This window comes from Ailuropoda melanoleuca, chromosome 2 (genome assembly GCF_002007445.2).
Source record: "Ailuropoda melanoleuca isolate Jingjing chromosome 2, ASM200744v2, whole genome shotgun sequence".
Taxonomy (NCBI): Eukaryota; Metazoa; Chordata; class Mammalia; order Carnivora; family Ursidae; genus Ailuropoda; species Ailuropoda melanoleuca.
The window spans coordinates 89951713-89964340 of NC_048219.1; positions in this window are offsets into that span (position 1 = coordinate 89951713).

The window sequence follows — 12628 nt, forward strand, 5'->3', positions numbered from 1 at the left end:
CCAGTGCTGCCCCCCACCCCAGCAGTGCTGCCCCCCACCCCAGCAAACCAAGCAGCCATGTCAGCCTCCAGTCAAGTGCAAGGAGCCCTGTGTTCCCAAGGGCCAACAGAAATGTCCACCCCCTCAACAGTGCCAGAAGTCCAAGCAGAAATAAGACCCCAGCATATGACTAGAGGTCGAGCCTCCTGGAACAACAGAGAGCATGAAGTTCGCTGCCCCTCTCTCAGATGGCCGTCTGTCAGCGCCACTCACCCCCAGCTTCTGACTGCGCCACACTTTAGGAAGAGGCAGCACCGGGAGGGTGGCTACTTCGATCTCTACCTCTTATTAATTAGCAACTGCAACTTCCACCTCAGACAAGGATCTGGTTCTGAACCGTCTAATTATCCCTACTGACATATTTACATCACTATGTCTGCTTCTTGGAAGCTTGGGCCACATGCTGGACACCTTTCTTCCCATCATCCATTTCTGCTCCTGTTTTCCAAACAATTAAATATAGTTCCTCTGGCACTCATGTCTCAGTCTGATTCTTCTGTTATTGGACAATGTGACGTTCCTGCAGATTTTGCGTCCCGCCCCCACCCCAGAGCCCTAGGGGAGCTGGGCATGTGGGTGCAGGCAGAGGAACAGGCATGGTACAGACACGCTGGTGAGCTGTGGGGCATTCCCCATGGTCCCGCTGGGGAAGGAGGAGAGGAGGGTGCTTCGGCAGCATGGAGACACATCGCATGCCCACGGAATGAAAGCACCATGGGAACCAGTTTGCCCTGGCTGATCAGGCCCATCTGGAGAACATGCGGGAGAGAAAGTACCCTTGCAGGCTGAGAAAGAGCAAGAGAATCCCCCAGTCAAGAGCTACATAGCAGAGAAGGAGTAAGGCAAATAAATTCTATTTCAGAGCACAGACTTTAAGGGCTTCTGGGTCCAAAGGAATGAAGAATAAGGCCTTAAAACTTCTCCCATCAGTAAAGAGAAGACAAAAGTTCTTCAAGCTAACTAAATGTGTCATTAGGATGAGCACCGGGTGTTATACACAACTGATAAATTATTGAACACTGCATCTGAAACTAATGATGTATGTTGGCTAAGTGAATTTAAACTAAAAAAAAAAAGGGTGACAATCTATACAGACACTGTATACTTAACACATGATATCCACCATCAATACAGAAGTAGACGTGGCTATTCCCATCAGCGACAGAGGAGACAGAGGAATGAGGTTCAGAGAAGCTCCCTCCTTGCTTTCAGTAATAACAGCCTGCAGTGGTGGAGCTGAGATGCAAACTCAGGACACTCTGGTTCTCGGGTCGACATTCTCTGTGACATAGCAAGTGCTCTGACTGTGCTAGCAGCTGGAAGAAGCATAAAGACTGGATCCTGTCTTTCCAGAACTTAGAACCCATCAATCCATCGGTGAGGCAAAGTCAGCATGTTTGCAAACCTCCACACGGTCACACTTGTTTGCACAAGATTAAGCACTTGTGTGTGTTCACCCACTCACATGAATTACACACAGTGGGTTTTTGTTCGAAGTACGTTCTACAACTTTGTAAATTGGCACTGAGCATTGAGAACAGAAGCTAGAGCAGCAATCCAGAAGCCCTGGTGTGACAGTTATGGGCCCCTAGTTTCGCAATGGTGCAGAGGACTCTGTGGATCAGTCAGGGTGGTAGCAGGAGCCCTGGTGGGCAGGGGAGTCGGTGTGGTGGCTGTTTGCTATCTCTTACAGAAGTGGTTTTAATATTTCAAACATGCGGTCAGCAACGCCCATGTAGGATGGAATATACCTGCTGAATATCAGCCCTGTACACACTTGCACACTCACTTATGCTTGAACACTCATGCATATATTCCCACACATATACATTCATAAGCCCTCCCATGAGATCACAACTGATCCTACACTGACATATAATCATATGCTGTCAATCACATAGATGTGACCACACACTGATGCACACTCACAGACACATGAGCACACAGACACACATGCTCATGGTGTCCCTCTCTCACTCACATGATGGCCCCCGGTGTGGAGTTCCAGTCCCTGTTCCCATGTCCCAGCAGCTTGTCCTCTCAACTTTCTCTAGGCCTCTACTGCACTCCAGCAGAGATGTCTGACCATGGCCTTGAGACCCAAGGGGGAAGGGCTGATGCTGGGGCTTGGAAGGAGGTGTGTCTTCCTCAGAAAGAATAGAGCTATATATTTCAAATAAAGAAATCCCCTGAAAGGTGGTGTGGCACAGGAAAAAGAATACCCACTCACCTTGAAGCTTGAGATACCTGGGTTCAAATCCCTTCTTCTGTTTCTCACTGAGTAACCTTGGCCAACTTAATTTTTCTAAGGTGTAAAATGAGAACCACTCAAACTTCCAGGCCCAAGTCAGAAATTCAAGCAGACAGGCAGTGTTGTTCTGCCCTTCCCTTCCTCCACAGGCTCCCTGGGAAAGTGAAAACATCTCTCAGTTGCCAGCTGCTGTTCCCCAGGGGATCCCTGGCTGGTGATGGTTTTCAGCAGCGAGGCTCCAGCTCTAACCACCAAGAATCCTTTAGTGGGAGTCCTGCCTGTGGGTGCGGCCCATGGCAGCCTGCTCCACCTTCTCCATCATGTTTGTACATGTGTCCTTGCTGCCTGGCATTCCTGGGAGACTCACACATGCCTGGCACCGAAGACACAGCAGGCATGGCTTGTGCCTACATCTGCTGAAACTCCTCCTGGGTTACTGTGTGTGCTTGTGCGTGTGTGTGTGTGTGTGTGTGTGTGTGTGTGTGTGTGTGTGAAGGGCTGCTGTCATCTGGAGGTCCTGCCCAGGGGCAGAGAACTGTCATTGTTGATACCTGACTCCTGGTTCCTGGCATGTAGTCCTCTTATCTGGAATATTTATGCCAACTATCAGGCACCAGACTGACTCATCCCATCTTGCTCTCTGATGAAATAAAAAGGTAACCATTCTTCCTGTTCTCAGCCTTCCAGGCAGCCCTTTTGCTTGAGCTTCTTCTGTCCCCAAGGGCCAATGGGACCATGAGGTTCACCTTCAGTGCGTTATAGGAAGCACTAAAGCTTCAAAATAAGAGCGCTGAACAGAGAGTCATGAGACCAGAGTCACTATCTTGGTTCTGCCATTGGCCTTCTCTGTGTTACTGGGCAAGTTATTTCCTTTCCCTGGGCCTCAGTTTCCTAACCTGCACAAGGCTACCTCAGGCTTGCTGGATTCTTTCTCAGCTTCCTTCACGTTCTGACTCACTAGAAGGTGACTTGCTCATTCCAATCTTATTTAATCTCCCCATCCCTAAGTAGTCACAGTCACGGAAAACCCTTGGAGGTAGGGAGAGGGTGGGGCTACCCAGGTCCCAGATCGTTTTGTACAGCTTCGTGGTAGAGGTATACAGCAAGCTTAGCTGAAATCCATATCTATATTTTAAGATCTCTCAGCCCTCCAGGGAATCAATAACACACACAGTGTGCTGCCAGTTTAGATTTATACATATGTACACATACACACATATACATATATACACACACACATATATATATTTGAAAGGATTGAGTTACTTCTACAAGCAAGGGAGTACACTAGGGTTTTTTTTTTTTATTATATTATGTTAGTCACCATACAGTACATCCCCGGATTCCGATGCAAAGTTTGATGCTTCATTAGCTGCGTATAACACCCAGTGCACCATGCAATACGTGCGGGAGTACACTAGGATACCTATCCTATTAATACCTATCCTATTAACATTCATTATTACGATAAAAAATAACAATTCTTATTTTTCTAATGAGGAAAATGAGACCCAAGGAGGAAACAAACTTTGCCCAAGACTACACAGCTAGTAGCTGAAGAGCTGGGATTCAAATATAGATCTGTCTTTCATGCAAGCCCATCTTTTTGCCTCATTCTACTTTCCCCTGATGATTGGGCTAGAAACTGTTCCAGGACAAGCAATGGCTGAGCTCTCCTTCTCTGCATTTCATGTGGTGCATGGTGAAAGAAAAGTCTGGACGACGTCTCATATGTCTCATGGGGTGCTAAGCTACAACTTCTGGCCTCCGTGGAACTAACTGGCCAGGAGCCCTTTTTCTTGCTTATAATGACCTTCAGGAAACAAAGACTAAATGGCAAGACAAATGTGCACGGACCTAGAGCTTCTCTATTGGGAGAGGGAGAGAGATAGACTTGTCAGGTTTAAGACAGATTAACAGGGTGCCTACGTGGCTCCGTCGGTTAAGCATCTACTTTTGGCTCAGGCCATGATCTCAGGGTCCCGGGATCAAGCTCTGTTTTGTCGTCGGGCTCCTTGATCAGAAGGGAGTCTGCTTGTCTTTCTCCCTCTGCCCTTCCCCCACCGCACTTGTGCCCGCTGGTGCCTGCTGGTGCCTGCTCGTGCTCACTCTCTCGCTCTCTCTTGTGCACGCACTCTCTCTCAAATAAATAAATCTTTTTAAAAAAAATAGACCGATTAAGCTGTCAACCACAAGTTCAAGTCTTCACCGAATATTCTTATTTTATTCCTTGCATGAGACTGGGTCAAAGTGGTGGCTTGTGTCTTGGCTCCCTGCAGACAAAGTGTGTGTGTGTGTGTGTGTGTGTGTGTGTGTGTATGTGTGCACATACATGCACACATACATGCTATTCTTTTTGTGGACAGGCAAGAGAGTGCCACCAGTCACCACAATCTTAATAAAGTTTCCTGCTGGTCTCCCTTCATGTCATTTCATGATGGCTTGCCATGGGGAGACTTGTAAAAGCAGAATCTTGGTTCCAAAGACACTCATTTTAATACTCCTTGGGACAGACTGGGGGTGCTTAATAGAATAGTGACTACTTTGCTATGACAGGGGAATGGCAACCTGTGATTGCAGGGCAGGTGGCATGAAAATGGGAAAGTAATAAGGGAAGGATCAGAGAGCAAGTGTGATAGCCTTGTAAGGAGGTAAGCAAGGCCAGGCACACACTCAGGACACCTGCAGGTGCCAACAAAGGAGCCCATGCAGCCCAGACTCAGGCTGATTATAAGCTCCTCCTACTCAAAATTAACCAAAGAGGGGCTGTCTGCCCTAAGGCTGGGGACCAGAAGTTTTTCTGCAGGAAGAAGAGTAGGAACTGAGTGGTAATTAAAGCATCCTCTGTGAGAAATTTCCACCACTTGAAATTAGAGAGCATCTTGTGAGGTCACCAATGAGAATAACCTCTGAGACAGAATGTATGGACCTTCAGCCCAATTCTTACATCTCAAGATTCACCTTCCATTTGGAGATTCCTTGCTAAATGTTGCTTCCTCTTTTACCAAAAAGAAGCCAGAGCAGCCTTTAGACAGGACTGTGCTAACAGCTTGATTACAACCAAAGGTGAACAGAGACCAGGGTAGCATGTCACCAGATTATCTAGTCAATAAAGCTCGTTCACTCATTCTCAGCATGGGCCCCACTACAAAAGTGCCTCCCTGGCCAGCTCCTGCCCTGCCTCCATGCGACAGAGGCCCCACAGCCTCACCAGCCAGGAACACACTCCAGCATGTGCAAGCTTTCCACAAGTTAGGCCTATGCTTCACAGCATCTCCCCTGCTCTTTCAGTAACAGTAGTTGGTTAGAGTAGTGATTCTTAAAAGGGAAAAGATATCACCTTGCCCAAAAGCTTTTGGTGAACCCCCAGGGGAGACTAAAATGTTCTTCACCTTCCCTAGTGTGCTGCACTTGGGGGCCTAGAGATTGTCACACTCTAGGCCTGTGCTAGAGGGTTGAGGAGGGTTGAGGAGACATGGGGAGCATATCGTTTGGGAAGAGGACAGGCATGGCACAGACCACACAGGCCACACTATGCAGTTCTTTTAGACAGTCAGTGGACGGTAACATAAGGTACCAAAAGCACACACTCTATTGTGTCAATTGTCTTCCTGCCTCACACTGCCAAACCAACCAAATGATACCAAAGTACCTTGATTCCTGTTCCACACTCAAATAGGCCGATGTGACTTGAAGGGCTTTATCCTGACACTTTGTTTCTTGGCTCTAAGTGGTGGATCTTTCCCAGTCCCATACACCCAATGTGGAATTGGGGTCCCCACTGAGGAGGCTGATGTTAGCTGGAGGTGTTTTCCTGGACGCTCTGGTTTATTACCAATAAGAAGGGCGCTGGAGGTGTTTTCCTGGACGCTCTGGTTTATTACCAATAAGAAGGGTGCTGAGTCCTCGAAATTCCAGAACCTTTTCATTCATGCTCCCTTACTCATGACAGATGATGTTCGTTGGTCTTTCCCTGGATAGTGTGGTGTCTCAGAGACCAGTGTTTGGCACTCTCGTCAGGCTTCCGCGACCGCTTTCCCTCATGTTTGGGAAGAGGCAGCGTGATGCCATGCAGAGTTCAGTCTTAGAACCAGACTGAAGTAGGCTTGGATTCTGGTCCAACCATTTACAAGCTACATGACTTGGGGCCAGTTACTTAACCTCTCTGGGTTTCAGTCCCCTCATCAGCCAAACACTGGTGATGCTTCTCCTCCTGCAGGGATTAGGAGCAGCAGTGTAGAGAGCCTTGCATTGTATGCAGTAGCTGTTCAGTAAATGGAAGCCTTTGCAGGGAGAGTTTCTCTTGCTCTCCACTCAGTTTGGATTTCCTGAACCCCACTGAGTCCTTCCCCCATTTACCATACACTGACTCAAGTCACTCTGTCTTCATCAAACTCCACTGCCATCTTGAGCCAGCAAGAAACATTGGAAAGGCACTGACTCCAATGAGTAACTGGTTTCTCCCTCTGGGGATAACATGATCCAACTTGAGAGGCCATTGGGGTGAGAAGGGTCCAAGCTGAGGTCCTTAGATTTTTCACCTATAAAGTGAGGAGAAGGAATTGCTAAGATCTCCTCTGCATCTGAGACCTCCCTGCCTCCTGGTCTGTACCAGCCTCCTGAGGAAGGCACTCTTAAAATTGGAAACAGTTGCACTGGATTGGCAGGACCAGCAGGTGGCACTCTGCCCCAACTGCCTAGGGGCTGACTTGTGATGTGGTTTGGCACAAGGTACTGTGGGCAGAGTGAGGAAAGAGATGGTTTATTTTGTTCCCCAACCGCAGACAGAAAGTCATTCATAGGAAAATATCAGTTGCCCACAAGCAGATAGTCCTTGTTGTATATTATGTAAGCCCACGTTGCCCTTTCATTCCCTCTCCTTCCGTTCTTTTCCATCCTACCTCTGAAGTCATATTTGCACATGCACATGCATGGATACACACCACACGCCATACACACATCCACATCCACGCACATCTGAGTCATGGTATTGGCTACCAGTTAGTATACACTGGACTTCAGCATCTGCTTTCCCTTTGGGCAGCACCAAGCAGAAGTAGGAATAGAATCTCCTTAAGAGAAAGAAATCATCTCTTGCATATGCCAGTGGCCAGGGTAGACCAAGTCATGCCTCAATAACCAATGAGCCCTCAATCTCAGGGGCTCAAAACAACAAAGTTTTACCTCTCCCTCACCTTAGACGTCCACTGAGGGTCAGCCACAGCCCTGCCCCACATTAATTTGACTTTGGGATGCAAGCTGACACAGCAGCCTCAGTCCGGAATGTGGTCAGCCCTTACAGCAGAGAGGCAAGACAGTGTGCTGAACTGCAGCTCCTAAAGTTTACACTTGATGGGCAAACCAAGTCCCATGGCCACAGCTGCCATCACCAATGGGCAGGGTAGGATACTTCCTGGGGGAGAGGAGGAGAAGCAGCAAAATCTTTATGAACACAATACAGTCTACTTCACCCACGTAGAGTGATTCTTGGATTTCTACCCTTTGGAATTACTGATGCCAGTGTTGCCTTCTTTTGAGTTGTGAATATCATCCTCGAAAAGCCAACCTTTATCAAGTTCTCCCGTATGCAAAGGGTGACTAAGGCCCTGAGTTGGAGGAAGGAACCAAGATGGAGAAAAATAGACTCCCGCTCTTCACAAGGCTTGTGATCCAGCAAGGAAGAATGCACAACTGAAAACAAAGCATGTGGAAGACATGTTTGACATACGCCAGCAAAGGGGGAGGAAAGGCACCAGGAAGGGTGAGCCCTGATGATGTGGAAGGACTGGGCTCTGCTGCATCAGACAGAGGGTGTTGGTGTCCTTCTCAGCCACACACTGGGAGAGGCCACATCTATGTAGACCCTGGACTGACCACATATTGTTTGTCTGAACACACATTCATCATGTATCTATTATGAATGAAGTACCATACTGCTACAAACAGGAGTTGAAGGAAAGTAGGGAATGTTCCTGCCCTCAAGGACCTCACAGCTGACACAGGACAGACCAGGGGAGAGTTTCTCCCCAAACCGCGGAGTGGGTGCTAAGATAGGAACTTCCTGTACAAGCACCAACATCAAAAGAGGCCAACATAACAGAATGAGGGATATTCAGAGAAGAAACAAACTAGTGTCTGAGATTCTAAGATTAGTCAGGCACAGATTAAGGATAGACACTCCAGTCTGAGGGAGTGGCTTATTGGCAGAAGAATGAGAAAACAGCACATTATTAAGAAAAAAACCTGCAAATAGTTCATCAAGGCTTATGGCTGGAACAGTAGAGCACTAGTACAGAGAGAAAGGAAGGTGGGGTTATGGAGATAAGACTGGAAGCCTTCCCAGGGGTCCAGAGCGTGAAGGCCCTTTGAAACCATGTCAACAACTGTGGACTTTATCCTGAGGCCTGTGGGAAATTACTGAAGGGTTTAGGCATGGAGTAGCTTAGTTACTATAGATATGAGGTATTATCCCACCCCTTCCCTTTCATCCCACTTGGGAGGGATGACTGTGGTGGGGTGATGCATTTGTATACCAGTCTACTGATTATGTGCAAAGTCAATCACAGCTCAGGGTGGCATTTCAGAGTTCTGTAAGCTACCTTGGCGTGTCAGTCATCACCAGGTACTATCTGAGCTGAGGCTGGCAGCCCTTGCTTGCTGCCTTCTGCAGCCACTTCCTCAAGGAAATTCTCTGCGGTCGAGAGCAGGGCATCAACAAGACAAACTGGTTCAACTTGTGGTATCTGCTAATTTGTCTGTTTGGTTTGGGTCCCTATCTCAGCCACCATCAGAGTCCCCTTTCTCTGGCCTGAGGGATAGTTTGAGCCCCAGCTCCTTGCCCCTAGCGCCCAAGGTTCAGTGAAAAATCAGGTTCCTAAGTGGGCAGTGTCATGAATGGAAATGTCCTTTTTTCCCAACTAGCTTCTGCCAGGAAGAGAGTTACTGTTCCACCATGGTTGCCTCTGTCTGGGGTTCGCTTGAGGTTGTGTTCAGTAAGCTCAGGTGACCAGGGATGGAAATCACAGTGAACTCCTAAGTGATAGAAAGCAAGCAAATTAAGATATGGTTGTCCAAGTCATGAGGATACACTTCTTAGGGACTCCTATCCAGAGCATTTGTTGTTGTTGTTGTTGTTCTATGCCATTAGCTCATGTCTCAAAGAGGGCTTTCTTTGTTGTACTGTACCAGGATTTGCCTTTCAAATTAGCCATCAGACAACCAGTCAGCCAAAGGTTCAGGAAATCAACTGGTCACCCACTCAACCAGACAGCTAGTCAGTTGTTTAGTGTACTAGCCAGGCAGTGAGCTAGTTTATCAGCTCATTATTCACCCTTCTTCTTTCACTTGCTTCCTGACTCACTCACTCAACAGCATCCTTTAGTAATTGGACCAACTATCTAGTGTATCCACTTGCCAAGCACCAGTTCTTACCAGGGTAGAAGTCCTGTCCACAACATCCTTCCTGCCCCTGGGAATCTTGCAGTTTGGGTGGCTATAAAGAAGTCCCCCCATGTATCCCTCTTACACTGTTGGTGGGAATGCAAATTGGTACAGCCACTTTGGAACAGTGGGTTTTAAAAAGTTAAAAATTGAGCTACCCTATGATCCAGCAATTGCACTACTGGGTATTTACCCCAAAGATGTAGTGAAGAGAAGGGCCATATGCACCCCAATGTTCATAGCAACATTGTCCACAATAGCTAAATTGTGGAAGGAGCCGAAATGCCCTTCAACAGATAACTGAAGAAAATGTGGTCTATATATACAATGGAATATTACTTGACCGTCAGAAAGAATGATTACTCAACATTTGCAGCAACATCGACAAGACTGGAGGAGATTATGCTAAGTGAAATAAGTCAAGCAGAGAAAGACAATTATCATATGATTTCACTCATTTATGGAACATAAGAAATAGCAGGTAGATCAGAAGGAGAAGGAAGGGAAGAATGAAGGGGGGTAAACAGAAGGGGGAATGAACCATGAGAGAATATAGACTCTGGGAAAACAAACTGAGGGCTTCAGAGGGGATGGGGGTGGGGGGTTGGGATAGGCTGGTGGTGGGTATTAAGGAGGGCACGTATTGCATGGTGCTCTGGGTGTTATATGCAAGTAATAAATCATGGAACATTACATCAAAAACTAAGGATGTACTGTATGGTGACTAACATAACATAATAAAAAATTATAAAAAACAAAACCATGGAATGTGCAACAAGAGTGACCCTAAAGTAAACTATGGACTTTGATTAACACTAGTGTATTAATATTGGTTCATCAATTGCAACAAATGTACCACATCAACGTGAGATGTTAGAAATATGGAAAATTCAGGGGGTGGTGGGTAAAGGGGGTATATGGGAATCCTCCATAATTTTCACCCAATTTTTTCCGTAAACCTAAAACTTCTAAAAAATATAAATAAATAAATAAATAAATAAATAAATAAAATAAAAGAAGTCCCCCTATGTACACACACACACACACACACACACACACACACACACACAGGTACCTGGGCCTCTTATAGGTGTGGATGATGTCAGCATAGGTCTTCAAAGATAATGCATGTGGTTGGATAAACAGAAAGAGCTACTTAGAGAAGACAGGTATCAAACCGAACTTGAAAAGATGGACTATTTCACAAAGCATCTTGGGACTTCATCAATTCTGACTGCTATGCCAAAATGTCTAACTGTGGGTTTATCATACAGTTTACTCATTCATTGATAAATCATTCACCCATTATTTAGGTGTTCATTTGTTTTTCCATACTCCTAGAGTGGATATAATATGTATTTGTCTAGTATGGGGGGTAGATGATGAACACATACATATATGATGAGTGTGAAACAGCTCCTTCCATCAGGGAAAGTACATGTGATGCTAAGATTAGTATATACTTTATATATATTCAAGTCAAAACAATACATAAAAAGTGCTCATAGTACATATAAATAAAAAGGTGTGGGTGTTTAGCAGAAAAGGAAAACACATTTTTTTGGGAAAGACTTAAGGAAGAGGTCACAGAGAAAATATTTAAAATGCTTCCTAAAGATGACCTTGAATTTCACTTGGAGATTTGAGAGTAGTGTGCCATTACAGATCAAACATTTGAGGCAAGAAAGCACGAGGTGAGTTTTGGGAATAACAATACCCTTGTCTGGGGCTGAGTTAAGGGAAGCTGGGAGCCAAGGTAGGAATCATAGGTTGTGCCAGCTTGTGCTGGATTTTCAAACAGTTCATACCCTCTCTCCTTCTTCAAGTACATTAGCCATTCTCACACATAAGTGCTGGCATCTCTCTCCGCTTCAGGCTAACCAGGGTTAACTGCCTGTATCCCCATGGTCATTTATCCCACCCACAGCAGGTGCCTCTGATCAAGATGGCACTATTCAGCTGAGCCCAAATGCAGCATCAAAGCCCTCCACTCACAATTAAACCCCCAAGGAGGAACTCAGCTGTCTCCCCAGACCTTCCCAGACCCATACATTTACAGAGTGGAGTCTCAATGGGACCCTTGAGGGAGTTGTAGCCAATCTCCTCATATTGGAAAACAGGAAAATCCAATCTGGGAAAAGTTTAAGGGCCATGTCTAAGACCTCATAGTCAGTAAGGGGTGCGGATCAGTAGAGCAGTTTCTTAACTCCTTCGGCTCCTTCCCTTGCCTCTAACCACACCATGTCATTTCCAAGGAGAGGGTTACCAGGGCTTCAGCTCCCCTTGACTTCCTAGAGGTGGTCACATCTTTCCAGAGGTGGGCTCTTTGCCCACACACCTCTCCTCTTCCACAGCCAGTCTTCAGCTTCCACAGATGACAGTCTGTGGGTATTGTGTCAGAACTAGCGTCTTACTATCCAGGACTTCATTTACCCCTTTATCAAACTCCTAGGACTGTTGAGGGTCTTGCAGAAATATATCATGGAGGGTGGAAGGGGGAGATAAATTGCTCACATATTTCGGGAACCTTATCCTTTCCCTCTTCTCTCTCCATGGGACTGCTTTCAATACTACTTCACAGAATACCAAACACCAGTAACTGAGCATCTTACATGCAAACAGGAAAATTAGAGACTGAAATAATTCATGCTGCAAATGGATTTCCCACAAAGTCACAAAGTCTCTCTAAGCAGCATTTTCTAAAGTTTTGGTTGACAGATCATCAAGTTATTGGTGGAGAAAGGAACTCGAAACAGAAATGTTCTAAACAGTGACTGCTGGTTAAGTATGTACCAGAATTCAAGATGAAACAAATATGACATAATTATGGTTTCTTAAATGAAACATGACTTGCTCAGCTTAAAATGTTCATTTTACTGAACAGGCAGCTGAAATACA